Below are 24,854 nucleotides of genomic sequence, written 5' to 3'. Positions count from 1 at the left end.
AGGAATGAATTATTTTTTTCAAAATCTTATCCCAAGTGGAAAAAAACTGGTAAGTTTGTAAAGTACCATATTTCCCCATGTATAAAATGCCTCCATGTATAAGACGCACCTTAATTTTGGGGTCGAAAATTTGAGAAAAAGATAACAAATATGAGTAAGCAGGAAATGCAAGTAAAAAATTTGCAAGCACTGTATAAGATGCACCCAGTTTTTAGATCCCAAATTTTTCAAAAAAGGATCAGTCTTATGCATGGGGAAATATGGTATACACCCTCCAGATGCCTCTATGAACTTTTCATTCTTTTACTTTCTTTGGATTTAATTTACTATCCTGATTCTTAGTATGGGTGGAAAAACTGTGTATTTCTCGGTTTTTCCCCCTAAAATGTATTCATATATTTTGCCATAGGTTTTTTATGTAGTTTTAACTTGAATTGTTGATTTTGAAGGGGGGGGGTTATGTAGGAGTAAATTTTTTAACTTAAAAAAGTAAGGGTTTTCTAGTTAGTTTCTACTACTGATTTCTAGATTAAGTGTAATGACAAGAAACATGCTTTATATCATTTCAAAGGTTTAAAGGTTGTTGAAACTTGCTTGAAAGAACATACAGTATGATCTCTGGTAAATGTTTTCCAAGCGCGCTTCTCTGCTGCCACCCTATGTGCATCTTGAGAATAACAGCTAGGTAAAAGTCACCAGAAACTTTTTTCCTCTGCTGCTATCTGGGTGCATGTAACCAGAAACTGTCAACCTATTTGTGCATCATTGAGGTGTCTTTTCCCATTTATTCACTTTGAATTTTTTTTGCATGCTTCTGTTTCAGGCATGGCATGGGCGGAAATGATGAGAGGCATGGAAAGGAGGCACGTGGATGGCCTGAGGTGCAGACAGTGTGGAGTAGGGCACATGAGGTGGGGCAAGGACATCACGGGGCAGGGGACTGGCGTGGCTGTGGAGGGAGGGTCCGGCTAGGGGTGGGCGCATGGTGAAAGCTACGCGAGTTGGGGAATGAGCAGGATGGGGCAGGGCAGAATGTGAGACTGGGTGGGGCGTGAAGCAGGGCGTGGGGCGAGCATGGTGTGGGGCATGAATTGCGAGGGGCGGGAATGGTGGGAAGTGGGGCAGACATCGCAGAGCTGCACGGGGGCAGGGTGGATGGCGATGCGATGAAGAGGCAAGTGGGGCACCGCGGGACAGGGTAGACAGTGAGGGATGGGTGCGGTGCGAGGCAGGGATGGCTTAGGGCATGAACTTCAAGGGCAGGACACTTCCCTGTGGCCTGGTCAGTTCCTGGAAAGGAGCTGCAGCCTCGTTTTAGAGAGGAGCTTCCTCCCTGGAGAGGGGGTATGTCCCTGGAGAGGGTCTCTGTTTTTGGATTTGGTGACCATCCAAGTAAGGGGCCCTCCCTCTGTAGAGTGGCTCTAATTCCATGGAGGGGAAACATCTCCCTGGAGATGTTTAGTGAGGAGAGGGATCTTCTTCCCCCCTCCCCCCCATCTCCCTTGTCAACTTAAGCAACGTCCAGACCTGTAGAATATTTATGAGTTTATTTTAGCCAAACTCACGACAGTTGCTGGTAATCAAAGTCTCAGTGGATTAAAAAAATGATATGGAAAATGGTGTTTTGCCCCATATTTTGTGATAGATACATGAATTTACCAGAACCCAACTGCTCTTGGGTTCTTCCACCTGGTTTCCTGACCTCACCCTTACTTACTGGACAATCGCCCCTGAGGCAGAAGAGTTCTTGGAAGCTGAAACCATAAAACTGCCAAAGGGAACATACCAGAACCTCTGACTCAGTACTTGCTCAAGACTTTTCCAAACCCTATAAAATTTGCCTTCTAGTCTGTACCAGTGCCCTTCTCCCTGGAGTAGTGCCCAGCGGGGTTTTTTTTTTTTTTCATTCTTTCATTAAAGCCAGTTACTCTGGTCTTTTCAGACTCTGATAGATTCTTATATTTGGTGTCAAAACGTGGGACGGGGTAGCGGTTTCCTGGACGATCCCTCTTTGCCATCCAAACTTACAGAGAAGCAATGGGCAGTGGCAGCTCATCCCAGGCTTACTCTCTGATTCTGTTTGGACATGTAATTGTAGGTTGATTGGCCGGTAATCTGACCATGTCCTGAACCCTTGCTGGACAAGAAGGTAAGGCATTTTCTTCCTTCCCCTTCCCCAGTTGGCTTCTCTTTTCCACAAAAATTTGCTCTGGTCAGATGGTTTTCTCTGACATGCCTCAGTTTTTGAGGGGTTGGACTTTCACTCTCAGTAGACTGCTCAGAAAGACTAGGCACCTAGCCAAACTTCTCCACTCTCTCTCTCGGAGCTCCCTGACAGGTGATGACGACCTCTATAAGGGAAGACTCCCACGCATGGAGATTTTCTTCTCTTGGGACAGTGACAAAAAGTGGGGATGCCTCCTCTTGCTCACCTGTCTCCACTACGGCATCTTCAGGTCATGTGTTTTGGGAAAGTGAGAGAAAAATGGTTCCAGTTAAGAGGGCACTATGTGAGGCAGAAATGGGCAGAAAACACTGTGAGGTTCAGAATTAGATTGTTGATGGTAAAAAAAAAAGTATTTTCTAGGTGAAATATAGAAATATGGTTCAAAGAGATATCTGCATTTTTTAGTTTGTTTCTCTATTCTTTGTTTTCTGCCTTTCGGTTGAGGGAAATGCACTAGGCATGTTGCAGGTCTATCACAGCTTTTTCCATTAAATTTTTAATTTTTTACATTGATTTGAGAGAGAGAGAGAAACATAAAATTATTTCTTGGTCACTTCTCTTAGGTGCTGAGACCTGTGACAAAACCCAAAACCTTGGCACACAGGGAGACACTCCATGCACTGAGTCATCTGTTCAGGGCACCATAGTTTTTTTTTTAATTATTCTCTTTCAGTAGATAAAATTATTTTAGAATTCTAATTACCATGTATGTTACAGGTTATTTAAAATTGTATTTTATAAGTGTAAGTAAAAGGACTTCCTGGTTTATCTGCTAATAGGGATTTCAAGGTCAGCGGTCATAAGAGGTGAAAACAGGTTATATAATTTCACATCTTTAAAGTTTGTTGTCGCCTGACCTGTGGTGGCGCAGTGGATAAAGCACTGACCTGGAAATGCTGAGGTCACCGGTTCGAAACCCTGGGCTTGCCTGGTCAAGGCACATATGGGAGTTGATGCTTCCAGCTCCTCCCCCCGTCTCTCTCCCCTCTCTCTCCCTCTCTCTCTCTCCTCTCTAAAATGAATAAATAAAATTAAAATAAATAAATAAATAAAGTTTGTTGTCACTTGCTTTATAGTGCAATATGGTCCCTTTTAAATGTGTCCTCAGTCTGTGTCACTGCTGTTAGGTCGTGTACATTTTTGGAATAACATCTTGGTGGCAGTAAGGAGAAACAAGGGTGGGTACAGTGTATTATCTGACATTGGTTGTATTGCAGGAATTAAGGCAGGACAAAAATGCCCAGACAACTTGATGAAAGAAGTAGAATTTATTTAGCTTGTGGAGCAGCATGATCCCCAAAGAGGAAACCAAACGTGTGCTCCTCAAAATTAGATTTTGTAAATCTAATATACCTTTTACAGAATACAAATATTCATGCAAGAGTCTCGTGATCCCATTGTCTAGAGGCACATATCACTGTCATGACTCTAGAATGGGAGAGTGAATTTAGGTGGAATAAGAGGATAAGTGTTAAAATTTTTAACTAAGCTATGTAAACATGGTTTCTTAAATGCTTTTGAGAAAAGAAAAAGGGGTTTTCAGATAAGTTTTATATTCCTTGCTCTGTGTAGCAAGTGGTCCCAGGCACCTTTTCAGAGAACTATAGAAAGTAGTTAATCTAGAACTGTCTGACTCAGTTACCCATGAAAGGCTCCCTTCTCTTGCATTTTTCTTGTATTTTTCTTCTCAGTGAATAGGGGTCTGCCCCTCCTTTCTCAGTTGATGCGCTTATCTGCTTATGTTAAGTAGGTTTTCTCTCTACTGGTTTTTTTTTTTTGTGGTAATCTATTGGTTCTGAAAGAGGTGTTTTCTATCTTTAAATGAGAGTTGGATGAAATCCATGGTTGTGCCCTGGCCAGGAAGCTTAGTTAGTTAGAGCGTCATTCTGATACACCAAAGTTATTGGCTGAATCCTTAGTCAGGGGACATCTAACAATTAATAAATGCATGAGAACATTGGTACTGTCATATTTAAATTTAGCAGTTCTAACAGATGTGAGTGCCATAATATAGTAGTCTGAATTTGCCATTTTCTAATCATATATCAGGTAGAGCTTATTTTTACAAGGTTAGGTACTTGTTCTTGTTGAAATATGAAACATGAAAACTGAAAGTTTTTAAGTTTATCTGAGCCAAAATGACTCCAAACATTTGGAAGGAAGATCTCCAATACAGCAGACTGATCATGTAGCAATTTCTATTTTATTTATTTATTTTTAAAAATTATTTTAGAGAGTGGAGATAGATAGATAGAGAGATAGATAAAGAGAGAGAGAGAGAGAGAAGGGGGAAAAAGAAAGCATCAACTTTCATATATGCCTTGATCTGGAGAGTTTAGTCATTTTATTTATTTTATCTATGTTAGAGTGTGGAGACAGAAAAGCAATTTTTATTTTAGAGAGATGAAGAAAGGGACAGATAGTGACAAACAGGAAGGAAATGAGATAAGAAACATTAGTTCTTTGTTAGAGCATCTTAGTTTTTCATTTATTGCTTTCTCTTATGTGCCTTGAACAGGAGACTAAAGCAGAACAAGTGACTTTTTGCTCATGACAGCAACAGTGAACTTCAAGACAGTGACCATAGGTCATGTCTATGATTCAATGCTCAGGTATGCAACCCAGCACTCAAGCTGGTGAGCCTGTGCTCATGCCAGCAACCTTGGTGTTTTAAACCTGGGTCATTTCCATCCCATTCCAATGCTCTATGCACTGCACCACTGCTTGGTCAGGCACCATTCCCATTTTATAGATTAAAAATCAATCACAGAGAAGTTGAGAATCTTGCCTTAGGTCACAAAGCTGGTAAAGGCAGAGCTGAGATTGAAACCCCCTATGGAATGATCTAGAGTCCATGAGGTGTATACCATGAGATTCCCACCTTAAAGAAACAGTGAGGAGAGAGTGAGGGAGATTAGCTGCCCAGCCTGAGCCGGGGACACAGACATGCACATATTTCTTCCTGGTTTTCACCAGAGACTTCAGAGGTCAGAAAAGCCAAGGGAGGAGGGTGGTGAGCCTACTAGGAAAGAAGCCTCCACTTCCCAGGAGTGAAGGAAATCACTTTCCCTGGTGAGTCTGTCTCAAATCCCTCCCCCTGAGAAGTAACCTATGAAAATTGTCTTCAGATTTATATGTTATTTAGGGGTTGAGTTTCTGTGCTTCACAGTGTGAGTTCTCTATGGCCCTCTGGGAACTCTTTGCTTTCAGTGATGGGGATTGAAAGAATGAGGTATATGGGCATCATAGTTTTATGAAGATAAGATTTATTAGAACAGGAGGAGAGAGACCAGGAGAATATGGGTGTTAACATTCCCAAATTACTAGAGAAACTATTTGTCCAGCTCATCTTTTGTCATGAAAGTGAAGTTGTTTAACTAGTTAATTCTGTACTAATTACAATCTAATGAGGGTAAGGGTTCAGTAAACTTCCTATGAAGTCCCCTCAGAGCTGGTGTATGACCTGTGTAAGAGCTATGAATGTGGAGACACAATTTATTGCTAATGATTCACTCACTCTCCTTGCAAACAATGGGCTACTCCCTTGAGTGTGTCCTCTGTTGTCCAAGGAGAGTTGACTTCTGTAAAACCCTCTCTCTCACTCCCTTCAAACATAGGGCTTCTCCCCTGAATGTGTTCTCTGGTGCATGATGAGATGTGATTTTTGTGTAAAGCCTCATTCACACTCCCTGCAAACATAGGGCTTCTCCCCTGAGTGTATTCTCTGTTGCCTTAGGAGAGCTGACTTCTTTAAAAATTCTCACTCACACTCCCTGCAAACATAGGGCTTCTCCCCTGAGTGTGTTCTCTGGTGTGTAATGAGATCTGGCTTTTGTGTAAAGCGTCACTCACTCTTCCTGCAAACATAGGGCTTCTCCCCTGAGTGTATCCTCTGATGTCTGAAGAGACTTGACTTCTGTGAAAATCCTTGCTTACTCTCCCTGCAAACATAGGGCTTCTCCCCTGAGTGTGTCCTCTGGTGTATTAGGAGAACTAACTTTCATGTAAAGCCTCGTTTACACTCCCTGCAAACATAGGGCTTCTCCCCTGAGTGTATTCTCTGGTGCCTTAGGAGAGTTGACCTCTTTGAAAATCCTCGCCCACACTCCCTGCAAACATAGGGCTTCTCCCCTGAATGTGTTCTCTGGTGTGCGATGAGATCCAACTTTTCATTAAAGTGTCGCTCACACTCCCTGCAAACATACGGCTTCTCCCCTGAGTGTATCCTCTGATGTCTGAAGAGACTTAACTCCTGTGAATAGCATCGCTCACACTCCTTGCAAACAGAGGGCTTCTCCTCTGAGTGTGTTCTCTGGTTTTTGAGGAAATGTGACCCATTAACAAAGCCTTGCAAACATTCTTCATACTTGATAGCTTCATTTGTCAACATTACTACTCTCATAGACAGTTTTTCTGTGTCCACTGAATTCCCATTCTGGCCTCTGCTCAGTGCTTTCTATATCATTCTCTCTTGCTCACTAGAGCTTCCCATGTGTCCTTTGGGAGGTTTGGAAAAGGCCCTTGAAATCCTCTTTGGACTGTTTCTTTAAATCAAATGTTTGTACTTCTCTTTGACATTTTGACCTTCAGCTTTGCCATCCTCATTGTGTGTATCAGTATGTTGCTGCTGCTGACTTTCACCCTCTGTGTAGGGATCCTTTGATTGGAGGTGTTTTTTTATAGATGTTCCTGGGAGAATATCAGAGGGGTAATTGCATCCCACATGTTGACTGAGAAATTTCTGACTGGAGAAGGCCAGAGAGAAGGAAGAACATGGGTGTATTTCTGGCTGTGATTCTGCTGATAGAGAAAATTTTGGTCAGGACAGATGTTTATAAGGCTGCCTGGGTCATATGTTTTGTTTAGACCTGTCCCACGAGTCATTATTATAAAGTTAACAATATAATCTCTGTCTCCCACAAAGTGTTTTTTTACAGTCTGTTTTCTCTTTTTATGTTTATGTACTATATCTTTTTTAGAAATTCAGAAAGCCAATATCAAGGGTCCTTTCTATGCATTGCCAGATGAGGGACTGTCAAGTAGCATCAGGAGTTGTTTCACCCCTTCTATGAGTGGAACAATGCTGACCTTTCCTTTATACATGTAGCTTTTAGCACAGTTCTTTATAGAGACCACTGACCCCAACTAGAAATTGCTTCCATCATTGTTTCCGACAGCTGATAAACTGACAATATGTTTTTCCTCAAGCTTCACATCAAATATTCATACTTGATTTTATTCAGTATCAACCCATTTTATATACAATGGAAAGTTTTTTTCAAAATATTTTCCTAGCCCTGGCTGGTTGGCTCAGCGGTAGAGCATCAGCCTAGCGTGCGGAGGACCTGGGTTCAATTCCCAGCCAGGGCACACAGGAGAAACACCCATTTGCTTCTCCACCTCTCCGCTGTGCCTTCCTCTCTGTCTCTGTCTTTCCCTCCCACAGCCAAGGCTCCATTGGAGCAAAGATGGCCCAGGCACTGGGGATGGCTCTGTGGCCTCTGCCTCAGGTGCTAGAGTGGCTCTGGTTGCAACATGGCAACACCCAGGATGGGCAGAGCATTGCCCCCTGATGGGCAGAGCATCGCACCTGGTGAGCGTGCCGGGTGGATCCCGGTCGGGTGCATGCGGGAGTCTGTCTGACTGTCTCTCCCTGATTCCAGCTTCAGAAAAATGCAAAAAAAAAAATTTCCTAGCCACACTTTTTAAAAATTGATTGCTTTTTGAGGACAAAAAGAGGAAGATGAAGAAGAAGAATAATAAAAAGAAGAGGAGAAGAAAAAAAAAACAAAAGAAGAGAAAGACAGGCATTTATTTATTGTTCTACCTAGACATGCAGTCATTGGTCATTTCTTGTATGTGCCGTGACCTGGGCTCAACCTTGGTGTTACAGGTTGGAGCTCTAACCAACTGAGCTAACCAGCCAGGTCCCCTAATCATACTTCTTACATGCCTGACTTCAATCTCTCTCCAGCTAATTCATAATCCTTTCTCACTTGGAGATAAAGTAATCTCTGAGAGGATTCAAACTGAACTGTATTCTCTGAAAATTAACAAAGCAAAACTTAAAAAATAAGCCACCCTATAGCCAAGAACAGCAGAATCATCCCACCTCACTCAGGAAGGTTTCCAGTATCTCAGCTCAGATCACAGCACTGCATTCCAGGCTTCTGGGCATCTATTCGACCTCTGCTGTTACTCTATATGCTAGACAGAGGTGGCCCTCAAAAAACAGGCCCATGCTAGTTTTCCCAGTGGATAGAGTGTTTACCCAGCATGTGGACATCCCAGGTTCAAAATCTAGTCAGGGCAAAAATGAAAAGTGACTATCTGCTTCTCTTCCCCTTCATCTTCCCCTTCTCTCTCCCCCTCCTCCCAGCCAGTTGCTTGATTGGTTCAATCACCAGCTTGATAGTTTAGTTGGTTCAATTGTTGAACTCAAGTGCTGCGGATAACACAGCTAGTCTGAGCATGGACCTCAGACTTGGGTTGCTGGGTGGATCCTGGTTGGGGCACATTAAGAAATCTATCTTTCTTCCTCTTACTTAAAAAAATTAAAAATTTTAAATGTTTTCTATCATCATATAAAATTAATGTTAGTGCTGTGTTAAAGGACTATCATGTTCCTTGCTTATTGGTTAATGGCAGTTTTTTATTTCACCTGGTGCCTGGGGAATGGCAGGAGCAGTGAACAAACAGCAAGTTAGAAAACATGATAAATAAAGACATAAAAGCAGAGCAGAAAAAGAAACTCAAGAAGTCTGAGGTAACTCTAAGAGAGCTCTGTGATAACATGAAGAGAAATAAAATCCGCATTATAGGGGTTCATAAAGAAGAAGAGAAAGAACAAGGGATAGAAACTGTATTCAACAAAGTCATAGCTGAAAATTTCCCTAAATTGACGCAAGGAAAAATTTCACAAGTTCAAGAACCACAGAGAACTCCAATAAAGAGAAACCCCAAAAGACCTACACCAAGAGACATCATTATTAAAATACCAAAGCTAAGAGATAAAGAGAAAATATTAAAAGCTGCCAGAAAAAAAAGACTATAATCTACAAGGGAGCCCCCATAAGAATGACATCCAACTTCTCAACAGAAATATTTGAGGCCAGAAGGGAATGGCAAGAAATATTCAAAGTAATGCAGAACAAGAGACTACAACCACTACTTTATCCAACAAGACTATCATTTAAAATTGAAGAAGAAATAAAAAGCTTCCCAGACCAAAAAAGAAAACAAACAAACAAAAAAAAACCTCAAGGAATTTATTACAACCAAACCAGTGCTGCAGGAAATGTTAAGGGGTCTATTGTAAACAAATCAAAGTGGTAAAAGAATATAGCAAAAGAGGAATACAGCTTTAAAGAATAAAATGGCAATAAACAACTACATAGCAATAATAACCTTAAATGTAGAAGGATTAAATGATTCAATCAAAAGACATAGGATAGCTGCATGGATAAGAAAACAGGACCCGTACATATGCTGTCTACAGAGACACACCTTAAAACAAAAGATGCACATAGACTGAAGGTAAAAAGATAAAAAAAATATTTTATGCAAATGGAAATGAAAAAAAAATTGGGGTAGCAATACTAATATCAAGCAAAATGTCTGTTCTATTAGCTAAGCTTGTTATTTCATTTTTCAGTTCGTGAATTGAGTTTTTCATTTCTGTTTGATTTGTTTTTATAGTTTCAATTTCCTTGGTAATATATTCTTTGTGATCGTTGAGTTGTTTTCTGATTTCCCTAAATTGCCTTTCTGTGTTGAAGTTGAGAATCTTGCCTTTGGTCGCAAAGCTGGTGAAGGCAGAGCTGAGATTCAAACCCACTATGCAATGATCTAGGACCCATGTGGTATACACTATGAGATTCTCAACCTAAAGAAACAGTGAGAAGAGAGGGAGACTAGCTGCCCAGTCTGAGCCAGGCACAGGGACATGAACATGCTCATACTCCTTCCTGGTTTTCACCACTGAGATGAGAGGTCAGAGAAAACCAGGAAAGGAGCCAAAAAAAGCCAAGGGAGGAGGGTGGTGAGCCTACTAGGAGAGGAGGCCCCACTTTCCAGGAGTCAATGAAATCCTTTTCCCTGGTGAGTCTGTCTCAAATCCCTCTCCCTGGGCAGTAACCTATGTAAACTGACTCCAGATTTCCACATTTTAGGGGTTGAGTTTCTGTGCCTAACAGTGTAAGTTTTCTGTGGCCCTGTGGGAACTCTCTGCTTTCAGGGATGAGGAGGGGAAGAATGAGTTATGTGGGCATTATAGTTTTATGGAAATAAGATTTATTAGAACAGGAGGTAAAAGACCAAGGGGATATTTATGTTGACATTCCCATATCACTTGAGGAACTTTTTGTCGATATCATCTCTTGTTATGAAAGTGAAGAAGTTGTTTAACCAGTTACTTCTGTACTAATTACAATATTAGGAGGGTAAGGGGTCAGTAAACTTTCTATGAAATCCCCTCAAAGCTGGGATATGACCTGTATAACAGCTATGGCTGTGGAGATGCAATTAAATGCTAATGACTCACTCACTCTCCTTGCAAACAGAGGGCTTCTCCCTTGAGTGTGTCCTCTAGTGTGTGAACAGATGTGACTTGTGTAAAGCCTCACCCACACACCTAGAAAACATAGTGTTTCTCCTTGAGTATGTCCTCTGGTGTATTAGGAGATCTGACTTTTGTGTAAAGCCTTGTTCACACTCCCTGAAAATATAGGGCTTCTGCCTGGGTGTGCTCTCTGGTGTCTGAGGAGATGTGACTTCTGTGAAAAGCCTCGATGACATTCCCTGAAAACATATGGCTTTTCCCGAGTGTATTCTCTGCTGTCTTAGGAGAGTTGACTTCTTTGAAAACCCTCGCTTACACTCCCTGCAAACATAGGGCTTCTCCCTTCAGAGTGTCCTCTGATGTGTGAAGAGATGTGACTTTTCTGTAAAGCCTCAATCACATTCCCTGAAAACATAGAGTTTCTCCCCTGAGTGTGTCCTCTGGTGTATTAGGAGACCAGACTTTCGTGTAAGCCTGGTTCACACTCCCTGCAAACATGGGGCTTCTCCCCTGAGTGTGTTCTCTGGTATGTGAGGAGACTTGACTTCTGTGAAAAGCCTCGCTCACACTCCCTGCAAACATAGGGCTTCTCCCCTGAGTGTGTTCTCTGATGTGTGAGGAGAGTTGATTTCAGTGAAAAGCCTCAATCACACTCCCTGCAAACATAGGGCTTTCTGGTGTGTAATAGGAGTTGATTTTAGTGAAAAGCCTCACTCACACTTTTGGAAAACATATGGCTTCTCACCTGAGTGTGTTCTTTGGTGTCTTAGGAAAGTTGACTTCTATGAAAATCCTCTCTCACACTCCCTGCAAACATAGTGCTTCTCCCCTGAGTGTGTTCTCTGGTGTTTGAGGAGAGTTGATTTCAGTAAAAAGCATCACTCACACTCCCTGCAGACATAGGGCTTCTCCCCTGAGTGTGTTCTCTGGTGTTTGAGGAGAGTTGATTTCAGTGAAAAGGCTCACTCACACTCCCTGCAAACATAGTGTTTCTCTACTGAGTGTGTTCTCTGGTGTTTGAGGAGAGTTGACTTCTCTGAAAATCCTCACTCACACTCCCTGCAGACATAGGGCTTCTCCCCTGAGTGTATCCTCTGGTGTTTTAGGAGATCTGACTTTCGTGTAAAGCCTTACTCACACTTTCTGCAAACATAGTTCTTCTCCCATTAGTGTGTTCTCTGGTTTTTGAGATGTGACCCATTATCAAAGCCTTGTGGACACTCTCCATTCTTGATAGATTCATTTCTAGACATTACTAATATCATAGAAAGTTTTTCTGTGTCCACTGAATTCACATTCTGGCCTCTGCTAGGTGCTTCCTGTATCATTCTCTCTTGATCACTAGAGCTTCCCATGTGTCCTTTGGGAGGTTTCAAAAAGGCCCTTGAAATACTCCTTTGGCTCCTCCTTTTAATCAAATGTTTGGACTTTCCTTTGACCTTTCGACCTTCAGCTTTGACATCCCTGTTGTGTATATCAGTATGTTGCTGCTGATGATTTGGATCCTCTGGGTAGGGATCCTTTGATTGCAGGTGTATTTTTGTAGATGTTCTAGGGAGAATATCAGAGGGGTGATTGTGTCCCACATGTTGGGTGAGAAATTTCTGACTGGAGAAGGCCAGAGAGAAGAAATAACATGGTTGTATCTCTGGCTGGGGTTCTGCTCGAAAAAAAATTTTGGTCAAGACAGATGTTGAGAATTCTGCCTGGGTCATATGTTTTGTTAAGACATGTCCCACGAGTCATTCTTATAGGGTTGACAGTGTAATATCTGTCTGCCACAAAGTGTGTTTTTACAGTCTCTTTTAATTTTTATGTACAATATCTTCTTTAGAAATCCACAAAGTCAATATCAAGGGTACTTTCTATGCGTTTCCAGATGAGGGACTGTCAACTAGCATTAGGGGCTGCTTCACTCCTTGTAGGGGTGTAACAATGCTGATGTTTCTTATATACATGTAGCTTTTAACACAGTTGTTTATAAAGACCATTGGCCCCTACTAGGAATTGCTTCCATCATAGTTTCCAACAGATGATAAACCAAAAATATGTCCTTCCTCAAGATTCACATAAAATATTCATAGTTGATTTTATTCAGTGTCAGCCCATTTTATATACAATGGGGAGTACTTTTCAAAATATTTCACCAACCATATTTTTTAAAAATTGACTGATTTTTGAGGACAAAAAGAAGAGGAAGAAGGTGAAGAATAATAGGAAGAAGAGAAGAGAAAAGAAGAAAAAAAGAGAGAGAGGCATTTATTCATTGTTCTACCTAAACAGGCATCATTTGTCATTTCTTGTATGTGCCCTGACCCAGGCTCAACATTGGTATTATAGGTTGGAGTTCTAACCAGCTGAGCTAAGCAGCCAGGGTCCCCAATCATAATTCTTACATGCCTGACTCTCATCCCTCTCCAGCTAATCCATAATCCTCTCTCTATTGGAGATAAAGTAATCTCTGAGATGATTTCCACTGAAGTGTATTCTCCAAAAATTAACAGAGCAAATCTTAAAGAATAAGCCACCCTATAGCCGAGAGCAGCATCATCATCCCACCTCAGGAAGGTTTCGAGCATCTCATCTCAGATCACAGCACTGCATTCCAGGCTTCTGGGCATCTATTGGACCTCTGCTCTTACCCTATATTCTAGGCAAAGGTGGCCCTCAGAAAACAGACCCATGCCAGTTTTCCCAGTGAATAGTGTTGGCCCAGCATGTAGACGTCCCAGGTTCAAACCCCAGTCAGGGCACACATGAAAAGCGACTATCTGCTTCTTTTCCCCTACATCTTTTCCTTCTCTCTCTCTTCCCCTCTCACAGCCAGTGGCTTGATTGGTTTGATCATCAGTTCAGTAGTTCAGTTGGTTCAATTCTTGACTTCAGGTGCTGAGGACAAATCAGCTACTCTGAGCTTGGACCTCAGACTGGGTTTGCTGGGTGGATCCTAGTTGGGGTACATGACACAATCTGTCTATCTCCATTTCTCTCACTTAAAATAACTTAAATTTTTTATCATAAAAGTTTATGGTTAGTGCTGTGTTAAAAGGCTATCATATTTTTTGCTTATTGGTGTTTGGCAGTTTCTTACTTCACCTGGTGCATGGGGAAATGGCAGGAGCAGTTAAAAAACAAACAGTATCAATAGGGCTTAGGAAATCATTGGCTTGTTAAGAAATATTTGTCCTAGAGAGACCTGAAAATGGCAACGGAGTAGGCAGATGCACAGACTCCCAGCTCACACCACCAAACTGAATTACAAATTAATTGAGGAAAAATCAGTGTAAAAAACCAATGGTGGGCTACAAGAACAGCTCTCAAAAACCAAGGAGTAAAGGAGAAGCCACATTGAGCCTGGTAGGGAGAGCCAGGGAGAGGTGAATCTCTCTTGCTAAAAGGAACAAAGTGGTTGTGAGGCTGAGAGCCCAGAAGGCCTCTCATTCCAAGGAAAAGAGTAGTAAATATCACCAAGAGCCATTTGCCTGTGGTCCTGGGAACAAAGTGTGTTGAAAGGGCTGGCTTATCTTCCAAAAGAAAAGGGGAGAGATACAGAGACAGATGGTGAGGGGAAAAGGAATGCATGGGAGAACCTGAGAAGCTGACTCATCCAGTGCGGGAGGCAGTCATAGCTGGGTGAAGGGTTGATCCTTCCACATAATACAAGACAAGTGGTTCCAGGTCAGCCATCTCAAGTTATCTCTCCATCCCCAATTAGTGCAAGAAGACAGAGCTGAAAACAAGAAGTGGAAAGGAGGGGCAGTAACTCAGGTCTCCATGGAGATCTAAGATAAAACGCTCACTAATGAAGCAGAAAAAACTACCTGCCACCAGAGATATTAACTGGCAGATCAGGCCTTCAGTGCCTCAGGTTACACCCACTACATTCCTAGATACAATTTCAAATAAGCCCCCTGCTGAGATCAGTAAACAAGACTACACCTGAGAAGAACTTAAATAAATCAAGACCTCAAAGGAGCTAATAACAACCCAAGAAGACCTAGAAATAACACAAATGAAAATTGGAGGCAGACAACACAAAACCTAGACTCAATCAGCCCTACAAACAACACACCCAAACACACAGACATAATGAGAAGACAGAGAAGTGCAATGCAAATGAAACCACAAGAGGAATCTCCAAAAAAGAAACTGAGTGATATAGAAATAAACAAACTGGCAGATGCAGAGCTTAGAAAAATAACTGTTAGGATGCTTAGGGATCTTAGAACAACAATGGATGGTCATTATGAACACCTAAATAAAGAGATAGCAAGTATAAAAAAGGACATTGATGCCTGACCTGTGGTGGGGCAGTGGATAAAGCATAGACCTGGAAATGCTGAGGTCACCGGTTCAAAACCCTGGGCTTGCCTGGTCAAACCACATATGGGAGTTGATGCTTCCTGCTCCTCCTCCCTTCTCTCTCTCTGTCTCTCTCTCCTCTCTGTCTCTCCTCTCTAAAATGAATAAATAAAATTAAAAAAAAAAAAGGACATTGAAATATAAAAAAAGAATAAGTCAGAGGTGACAAAAACAATATCAGAAATGAAGACCATAATAGAAGGAATTAAAACCAGGATGAATGAAGCTGAAGATTGAATCAGCGAGTTGAAGGACAAGATGAACAAATGCATAGAAGCAGAACAGAAAAAAGAAAAGAGACTCAAAAGTCTGAGGAAACTCTAAGAGAGCTCTGTGACAACATGAAGAGAAATAACATTCGCATCATAGGCGTGCCTGAAGAAGAAGAGAATGTACAATGGATAGAAACTTTATTCAATCAAGTCATAGCTGAAAACCTCCCTAAATTGATGCAAGAAAAAATCTCACAAGGTCAAGAAGCAAAAAGAACTCCTTTAAAGAGAAACCCAAAAAGACATACACCAAGACACATCATAATTAAAATACCAAAGTTAAGCGATAAAGAGTAAATATTAAAAGCTGCTCGAGAAAAGAAGGCTATCACCTGCAAAGGAGCCCCTATAAGGATGACACTTGACTTCTTAACAGAAACATTTGAGGCCAGAAGAAAAGGGCAAGAAATATTCAAAGTAATACAGAACAAAAAACTACAACCAAGACTACTTTATCCAGCAAGGCTATCATTTAAAATTGAAGGAGAAATAAAAAGATTCCCAGACCAAAAAAAAAAAAAAAAACTCAAGAATTTTATTACACCAAACCAAAGCTGCAGAAAATGTTAATGGGTCTGTTTTAAACAGATCAAAGTGGGTAAAGAATATAGCAAAATAGGAATACAACTTTAAAGAATAAAATGGCAATAAACAACTATATATCAATAATAACCTTAAATGTAAATGGATTAAATGATCCAATCAAAAGACATAGGGTAGCTGCTTGGATAAAAAAACAGGACCTGTACATATTCTGTCTACCAGAGGCACACCTTAAAACACAAGATGCACATAGACTGAATGTAAAAGGATGGAAAAATATTTTATGCAAATGGAAATAAAATTAAAGCTGGGGTAGCAATACTTATATCAGACAAAATGAACTTTAAAACAAAGAATATAGTGGGAGATAAAAAATGTCACTACATAATGATAAAGAGAGCAATCCAACAGAAAGATATAATGATCATAAATATCTATGCACCTAATTATAGGAGCACCTAAATATATAAAACAAACTTTGATGGATATAAAGGGTGAGATCAACAGCAATGCTATAGTAGTAGGAGATTTAAATACCCCACTAACATCACTAGATAGATCCTTAAGAAAGAAAATTAACAAAGAAAGAGCAGACTTAAAAGACACACTAGATCAACTTGATTTAATAGATATCTTTAGAACCTTTCACCCTAAGGAAGCATAATATACATTCTTTTCAAATGCTCATGGTATATTCTCAAAGAGAGACCACATGTTAGGACACAAAAGCAGTCTCAACAAATTTAAGAAGATTGAAATCATATCAACCATTTTCTCTGACCAAAATGGCATGAAACTAGAAATCAACCACAGCAGAAAAACTGAAAAATACTCATACACATGGAAACTAAATAGCATGTTATTAAATAACGAATGGGTTAACAATGAAATCAAAGAAGAAATAAAAAAATTCCTAGAAACAAATGATAATGAGCAAACAATTCAAAATTTATGGGACACAGCAAAAGCAGTCCTAAGAGGGAAGTTCATAGCACTTCAGGCATTCTTTAAGAATCTTGAAATAGCTCAAAGAAACAACCTAACCCTTCATCTAAAAGAACTAGAAAATAAACAGCAAGTAAGGCCCAGAGGTAGTACAATAGAAAATAATAATGATCAGAGCAGAAATAAATGACATAGAAGCTAAAGAAACAATACGGAGGACCAATGAAACCAAGAACTGATTCTTTGAAAGGGTAAACAATATCGATGAACCTTTAACAAGACTCAGAAAGAAAAGAAAAGAGCCTGACCAGGCAGTGGCGCAGTGGATAAAGAGTCGAAGTAGGATGCAGAGGACCAAGTTTCAAGACACCAAGGTCACCACCTTGAGCGCGGACTCATCTTGTTTGAGCAGAAGCTCACCAGCTTCAACCCAAGGTTGCTGGCTCAAGCAAGGGGTTACTCAGTCTGCTGAAGACCCACAGTCAAGGCTCATATGAAAAAGCAATTAATAAACAACTAGGGTGTTGTGATGTGCAACAAAAAACTAATGATTGAAACTTCTCATCTCTCTATTCCTGTCTGTCTGTCCCTGTCTATACCTCTTTTTGACTCTCTGTCTCTGTTTTAAAAAAAAAAGAAAAAAAAAGAGGGCACTCAAATAAATGAGAAATGAGAGAGGAGAAATAACCAACACAACAGAAATAAAAAATATTGTAAGAAAATATTATGAAGAACTGTATGCCAAAATATTAAACAACCTAGGTGAAATGGACAAATTACTTGAAACATATAATCTTCCAAAAATCTATACAGAAGAATCAAAAAACCTAAAGAGACCAATTACAACAAAAAAGATTAAAACTGCTACAAAAAGCTCCCCAAAAACAAACTCCTGGGCCCGATGGCTTCCCATGTAAATTATACCAAATATTAAAAGAAGAACTAACTCCTATTTTTCTTAAGCTATTTCAAAAATTCAGGAAGAAGGAACACTTCCAAGTTTTTTTATGAGGTGAGCATAATTCTGATTACAAAACCAGGCAAAGACAACACAAAGAAAGAAAATTATAGGTCAATAACTCTGATGAAATTAGATGCTAAAATTTTCAAAAAAATATTAGCAAACTGGATCCAGCAATACTGAAAAAAGTCATACAACATAATCAAGTGGGATTTATTCTGGGGAGGCAAGGATGGTACAACATTCTTAAATCAATTAATGTGATGCACCACATAAAAAAAATGAAGGAGAAAAACCACACGATAATTTCAACAAATGCAGAAAATGTATTTGATAAAATCCAGCACTGAGCCTGACCTGTGGTGGCACAGTGGATAAAGTGTCAACCTGGAAATGCTGAGGTCACTGGTTTGAAACCCTGGGCTTGCCTGGTCAAGGCACATATGGGAGTTGATGCTTCCAACTCCTCCCCGACTTCTCTCTCTCTGTCTCTCCTCTCTCTCTCTCTCTCTGTCTCCCCTCTCCTCTATAAAAAAATGAATAAATAAAAAAATAAAAATAAATTTGTTAAAATCATAACTTCAATAGAAATCATAATCAGCACAATAAGACATTTAAAAAAATCCAGCACTGATTTATGATCAAAACTCTTAGCAAAGTGGAAATACAGGAAACATACCTCAACATGACAAACCCATAGCCAACATTATAATTAATGGACAAAAATTAAAAGCAATTCCCATAAAACAGAAACAAGGCAGGGGTGCCCCTTTTCACCACTCTTATTCAACACAGTACTGGAAGTCTTAGCTACAGCAATCAGACAAGAAGAAATAGAAAGCATCCAAATTGGAAAAGAAGAAGTAACACTATCATTATTAGTAGATGATATGATACTGTATATAGAAAACCCTAAAGTCTTCGTCAAAAAATAACTGGACCTAATAAACAAATTCAGCAAGTTGGCAGGATATAAAATTAATAAATAGAAATCAGAGGTATTATTATACACAATTAACTGTCAGAAAGAGAAATTAAGGAAATAATCACCTTCACTATATTAACCAAAAAAATTAAGTACCTAGGAGTAAATTTAACCAAGGATGTTAAATACTTGTACTTGAAAAATTATGAACATTGATAAAAGGAACCAAGGAAGACACATAGAAGTGGCCGTTTACGTCAAAAACATAATAAAGGTCACTTAACTAGACAAAAAGTCCATTTCTTTAACATTACACTTTCTTCCTTTCTGTCTTCTCTTTTTAAAAATCTTAAAAAATTTGCCTGACCTGTGGTCGCACAGTGGATAAAGCAGTAACCTGAATTAATGAGGTCAACAATTCATAACCCAAGGCTTGCCTGGTCAAGACACATACATGATGCAACTACAAAAATTTGGCACTTCCTGTTCCTGTCTGCCTCCCCCTTCTCTCTTTCTCACACCTCTCTCTAAAATCAATAAAATTCTTTTTATTGATTTAAGAGAGAGAGGAGGGAAGAGTATGAGAGAGAAACATTGATTTGTTGTTCCACTCATTTTTGCATTTAGTAGTTGATTGTTATTTCTTTTTTCTTTTCTTTTTTTTTTTTAGCTAGAGAGACAGGAAGGGAGAGGGATGAGAAGCATCAACTTATAGCTGCGGTACCTTAGTTCTTCATTGATTGCTTTCTCATACGTGCTTGACCAGGGGACTCTAGCTGAGTCAGTGACTTCTTGCTCAAACCAGCAACCTTGGGCTTAAACCAGTGACCATGGAGTTACATGCATGACCCCATGATCAAGCTAGCAACCCCTCAGTCAAGCCGGCAACCTTGGTGTTTGGAACCTGGGTCCTCATTGTCACAGGTTGATGCTCTATGCTTTGTGCTACCACCTGGTCAGGCTTCAATGGTTGATTCTTATATGGGTCTTGACTGGACATCAAACCCACAACCTTAGTGTATGGGGACAACTCTCTCTTGAATTAAGCAACTTGGCCAGGGCTCCTTTATGTCTTCTTGTTTCAGAGTGACCTCGTCCAGTCTAATGGTACAATGACCATCTTGCCTCTTTTCCTTCTTATTCTTCCACCCTTACATATTTGGCCATCCTTGCCCTTCCTTAATCATCAGAGTCTGGTCAGCACCAAACAGCCTTGGGAACACAGCCTCAGTTCCTTGGACCACAGAAACAATTTGGGTCAAGTTAGAGATCATATCTGGTCTTCAGCTGTTTAAATGCTACACACATGAAAGCGGAAGTACATTACTGACCACACCCTCATGAAACCAGACACACTGAAGAGATGGCTGACATAGGGTCTGATACAATGATCCCTACCCTGGCCCACAACCCCAGCTGCCTAAATCACCATGATTAATTCTTCCTTGTCTGCAATGTGGCCGGCACTACCTAGACAGCCCTGTCCTGGAGCACTACTCATTGGCCAGACCTTCCTCCTCCTCTTGTGATGACAAGTGTTCTTAATGAATTATTTCTTACGTGCTTTTATACTTTTATACCATTCCTGCTCATAAACACATCTATAAATATGTGCAATTACTTACACATGGAGGCAGTGTAGCAAATCGCCCCTTATTGCACAATATACTGTTTGCATCTCGCTCCTTTGCTAAATGCAAGCTCTGTCCCTTGTTAGCCGCTAAGAGGAGGGGACCTGACCCTGGGTCACTTTCTAAAGGGCAGCACCATGCCTGTGGCCCCTCACCTCGCTGCCTCCAAGTCCATTCTTCATGCGAGTCCTCAGTGTCCTCCTCCGCGGGTCTGGTGGCCTGCCGGCAGTGAATCATGGAAGCGGTCTGAGGGTCTCTGAGGCCTGGGAGAAACAAAATTGTTGTCCCCAAAGTGAAGCGCTTGAAGGAGCAGCCCTGACATAGGCTGGCCAGTGTGCCGCCCGCGGGTGCCGCCCATGGTTCCCACCGGTTTTAGCGCGGGTTCCCACACCTCGCCACCTGTTCGCAGCAGCGGGTCCTGGTTTCTCTCCACGTTGGGGCTGCGCGCCTTCTCCCAGTCGCCCATGGCGGCCACCCCTCCTGGGAGAAGTAGGCGCAGATGTCCCTGAAGACGTCGGTTGCCAGGGAAGACGCAGCCACGTCCCAGGCAGCTGCTGGCGGAACCGCCCCTTGCCCTGCTGGGTCCGGTCCAGGCTTGCCCCAGCCCGCTGCCCCATGCTCACCTGCGACTAGGCCCATGCCTTGCTCGCCACTCCCTCAGCGCCGCCCTTGGGCCCCTGCTCCAGGCACCCCGCAGGCCCAGCCCCGACGTGCCTGCGCGGGAGACAGCGCTGAGGCTGACTGCTTGTCCCACGGGCACGCTCTTGCGTGCGTGCGTGCGTGCGTGCTCGTGGTGGGGTGTCCCGAGAGGGGACATGTGGGTCCAACCCCAAGGGCTCAAGGATAGGGCAGGCTGGGGACTCCAGCCAAGTCAATGAGCCCCCCTTGCTCAAGCCAGCAACTTCGGCTTTAAGGCAGCGACCTTTGAGGTCAACCAGCAACCATGGGGTCGTGTCTATGATCCCGAGCTCAAGCTGGTGCGTCAACGCTCAAGCAGGATGAGCTTATTACATTTTCTTGTTGTTCAAGTGCTCTCTTTGTTGTAAGAGACTAATATTGATATTCTAGGAAGAAAAGTTCAGGCTTTCCTGTCCTTTCCTTTAAAAATGGAGGAAAAGGAATGTAAAAGTCTCCTGAGTTACAAGGACAACTAGGGTCATTTGGTTTTAAAATCTCTGAAAGAATTAAGGTTAACTAAAAAACTTCTCTTCCAATAGGAGGCTGAATTTTCATAGCACCTTGCATTGATTCTAGTTCCTCCCTTTCCTGGAATCTTGAGAGTAAAATACCTCTAGGCTAGTAAGGAAAGAGGAATCCTGAAAGATTTGCAAATGTCTTTGATGGTGTTACCTTGAGAGTCTTAATGTTTCTGTATATCCCCTAGACAAATGTTATACTCTTGTTAATAATTGTGCCATAATGTCATGGTCTCCCCTACCTGTGTGTGATCAAGGGTATATAAGCAGCCCCTGACCTATTATGGGGGCCTGCACGATTTGGGCCTCATGCCTCATGTCAGCCATATGCTGCCGGCATATTTAAAATTTTCTCCTTTAATAAAACTCTTCAAAATTCATCTGGACTGGGTGTCTCTACATGGACTCAATGAAGTGAGGTACAGTGCCTTTCAGAACCTGGGGTGCAGTACTTTATAACATCTTGAGTCCTCGGTTCTACTCTCAAGTTTGTTGAACATCATTATGACTGTTTGCTTTGAGTTCTTTATCTGTCCAATTACTCATCTCCATTTCAAAATTATTTCTCGGGAGTTTTTTCCTTGTTCCTTTATTGAGGGTATATATTCTTCTGTCTCCTCATATGGTTTGACTTCCTGCTTTTGTTCCTTTGAATAGAATAAAATAGTCATCTCACCCAGTCTTGAAAATGTTGTCTTTGTTACATTGTGTGTTGAATAGTTTCAGCCTGCAGATTGTAGTTGGGGGAGGTGCATGCAGTGCCTGTCACTGGCCTCAAAGAGTGGGTTCTGAATGGGCCGCCTGGGGTGTGTGAGCCTTTTTGTCCTTTTAGTCTGGGAGGGCTGCCTGGTATAAAAGGGGCTGCATGGTGTATGCTGTGTGTCCTGTTTTAATTATCTGTTCTCAGAGCATGGTCTGCGCTGGGTTACCTGATTGCTTTCTTGTATCTCACCCATCATTAGATCCACCCTTTGTCCTGGTGGGGTAGCAGGGTGCACAAACAGCCTTAATTTGTTCATTCTTCACCTTCGTGGGGCTTGGAAGCCTGTGCACATGCACAGCATTGCCCCTCCTCTCACTCCACACTGGGCTGCAAGGTTTTGCTAGCTTTGTACTTTCTTTGGGTAGAGCAGCCTGACCAGTGAGAGCAGCAGCGCCCCCAATCTCTGCACTTCCTCTCATCAGGCAGTCCTGTGTGCAGAATATATACTGTAAAGCCAGAAGTCATGGCCAGGGCCACTCACATTCAGTGCTCACAAAGCTACTGACTTATTCGAGTTTCCTAGAATCAAAGGTTTCTCGCTCACCAGACTTATTCACCTCTGTTCCCCATCTCCTTCCTTCTCCCTACACAAACTGCACAAACTGGCTTCTCACTCAACACTCCACCATCTTGGCTGCTTCTCCTGGTCACATGGCCTCTTTCTTCTCTCTGCTCTGCTCCCTCTGCTCTCTCATGCTAATTATCTCAGGAACCAAGAGATTAAGCTCTTATTCTACCCCTATTTTATATTGTAGAAATCCAAACTTTTAATCCAATATACATAATAGGGAAGTCTCTAATACAAAGTCACTTCTCTGAGACATGATTGGATTGTACTGCTGTAAGGACCAAGAGAAGATCAGAAAATAAGCAAGGCACTAATGGAACAAGGAACTTAAGGGTTACAGGCAGGTCCTGCTTCTGTTCTGTTGGGAGTAACATGCCCAAGGTCGTTCAAGAAGCAGAGACAGATAGGGACTCTGGGAAGCTGAGAGAGAAGAAAAAAAAAAGGAAAAAGAGACAAATGTTTGCATTCTATTGGTTAAAAGACGCTTATCAGAAGCTTAGGTTTAGAATTTGCCAATGAGCTAAACCCCAGCCCCTGTTGCTATGCTATGTGCAGCCCCCATAGCAAATAGGTTACTGCCACATCTGCTTCTGTATTAGGCTTGCTTGCTTAGCTTATAAAAAGATTTAGCTGTGAGCGCTAAATGCGATTCCCATCTGTAGCTCCTTGTGAGCACGGTGTCTCTGGAAACCTCGGGAATTTGCCCCTGCACAGGTAAAACTGGCCAATAAAGTTACATCTATACTCCTGAAAGTCTCTGACGTTTGTTCTTGACCCGGTGGATGCTACATCTCTGGGGCTCACCCGGGATTTCCCTTGGTGGAGTTTTTTGGTCGGAGACCAGAGGGACAGCTCGAGTTGAATAAGTACTCTTTGAGGATCCTCATTTGGTTTTGTTTTTGAGCTCCGGAGCATACAAACCTGAGGTAGTAGGTGGGACACCGCTGGTAACCTACCCAGGGCTTTTAGAATGGGACGCCATTTTCTGAAAGGAATTGTTAACTCTAGGAGTTAACTCTAGAAGTTACCGGTCACATTAGGAATTTCTGCGCCACGCTGCGCTGTGTTTTGTCTGTGTGTGAATGCCTGAATTGAGTGTGAGACAATCTTTTACTCTAGCCTTTTTTTTCTTTTGCTTATTGGTTGGGGTATTTTGATAATTGTTTTGTTAATTCTTGAAGGTTTAGAAGCAGACAAAGTGGGATAAAGAAGAATGGGACAACAAGAGTCTGTACCCGGTTCTCCACTTAAGTGCCTGCTAAACAACTTTTCTGATTTTCAGAAAAGAGCCCAGGGGTACAGAGGGCCACCTCCAGACCGAGAGACTCTCTGGACCTTTAGTCAGTAAGAATGGCTCGCCTTCGATGTAGGGTGGCCCATGAGGGAACTTTTGATCTTCCTATTTTATTTGCTGTCCGAGCTATTATCTACCAGGTGCCCCATCCAGACCAATATTTGTATATAGATGTGTGGGTTGATATTGCCACAGATAATATCAGAAAGTCACAGGGTATATCAGAAAGTACATAAAGAATGGCAAGAGAGAGAGAAGGGCAATATGTGTTACTGCAAGTAACCAGAGGGCAGGGAAAGACAGGAGGGAGGAAAAGGAGAAGACCAATTCCCCAGTACAGTCCACTGTACCGTCATCTAGAATTTACCCTGTCTTGCCTGAACCACTGGAGGATCCCTTAGACCCAGTAAATTTCCCTCCTCCCTATTGGTGGCAGGGAGGACCTGATTCCACGCAGCAGGACGTAAGTGTATTTTTGAGTCCACCACACACCCGAGGAGGGGTGATATATTTGCCTTCTCCTGAGGTAGGAGATGCCGCCATCTTGCCTTTGTCTCCTGCAGGAGGCACCGCCATCTTGCCTCCTTCTGCAGGAGGCACTGCCATT

The 24,854-nt window shown here is 41.8% G+C and overlaps 2 pseudogenes; both read right to left on the bottom strand.

Annotated features, from left to right (window-relative positions):
* Positions 1 to 5,736: 5,736 nt before the first annotated feature.
* On the bottom strand, positions 5,737 to 6,617 carry LOC136387095 (histone-lysine N-methyltransferase PRDM9-like; annotated as a pseudogene).
* A 4,148-nt stretch (positions 6,618 to 10,765) lies between these two features.
* LOC136387094 (histone-lysine N-methyltransferase PRDM9-like) lies at positions 10,766 to 20,601 on the bottom strand (annotated as a pseudogene).
* Between the last annotated feature and the right edge of the window lie 4,253 nt (positions 20,602 to 24,854).

Source organism: Saccopteryx leptura, unplaced genomic scaffold (assembly GCF_036850995.1).
Source record: "Saccopteryx leptura isolate mSacLep1 unplaced genomic scaffold, mSacLep1_pri_phased_curated manual_scaffold_74, whole genome shotgun sequence".
In the NCBI taxonomy this organism is placed as follows: domain Eukaryota; kingdom Metazoa; phylum Chordata; class Mammalia; order Chiroptera; family Emballonuridae; genus Saccopteryx; species Saccopteryx leptura.
This window is presented reverse-complemented; position numbering and strand designations above follow the sequence as displayed.